The following is a 909-nucleotide window of genomic DNA, read 5'->3' as shown; positions in this document are numbered from 1 at the left end:
ATTTGTTGTAGTATGGATAATGAATTGATCCAATACAATTTATTTATTATTTATTTATTTTTTACTGGGTTACTGCTATGGTTTGAATGTCTATGTCCCCTCCAAAATGAACATCAAAACTTAAATCCTAATGCAACAATAGTGGTAGGTAGAGTCTTCGAGAGAGAATTAGGTCATGAGGGTGCCATTCTTCTCAAAATATCATTTTATTTCTCCTGAAATAAAAATGGCTTCACACAGCATTTTTCCCTTTTTTTCCTTCTGTCTCCATGATATGAGGATGCAGCGACAAGACATGCTCTTGGAAGAAGGAGCAGCTCTACCAGACGCCAAAATTTCCAGTGCCTTGATCTTGAACTTTCCAGCCTCCAGAACCATGAGCAAATAATTTTCTCGTTTTTATAAATTACTCAGTCTAAGTTTGTTTTGTTTTGTTTTCAGCATAGAGGTACTAAAAGAATTACTGTAGCTTGAGTTGGGTGCCGTGGCTCACACCTGTAATCCTAGCACTTTGGGATGCCGAGGTGGGTGGATCACCTGAGGTCAGGAGTTCAAGAGCAGCCTGGCCAACATGGTGAAACTCCATCTCTACTAAAAATACAAAAAATTAGCCAGGCGTGGTGGATGACGCCTATAATCGCAGCTACTAGGGAGCCTGAGGCAGGAGAATTACTTCAACCTGGGAGGCAGAGGTTGTAGTGAGCTGAGATCGTGACACTGTACTCCAGCCTATGCAACAAGAGCGAAATTCAAAAAAAAAGAAAAACAAAAACAAAAATAACAAAGAATAAGAGAATTACTGTAGCCCTTTTTGTTTCTAATTGGGTATTGGATGATTGCATATGTGTGGATTTGATTTTAGACTTTTTATCAGGACAAATGGAAGCTAGAAAGTGGAATGACATATTT

This window comes from Cebus imitator, unplaced genomic scaffold, assembly GCF_001604975.1.
Source record: "Cebus imitator isolate Cc_AM_T3 unplaced genomic scaffold, Cebus_imitator-1.0 Scaffold222, whole genome shotgun sequence".
Lineage (NCBI taxonomy): Eukaryota > Metazoa > Chordata > Mammalia > Primates > Cebidae > Cebus > Cebus imitator.
Note: the sequence above shows the minus strand (reverse complement) of the source record.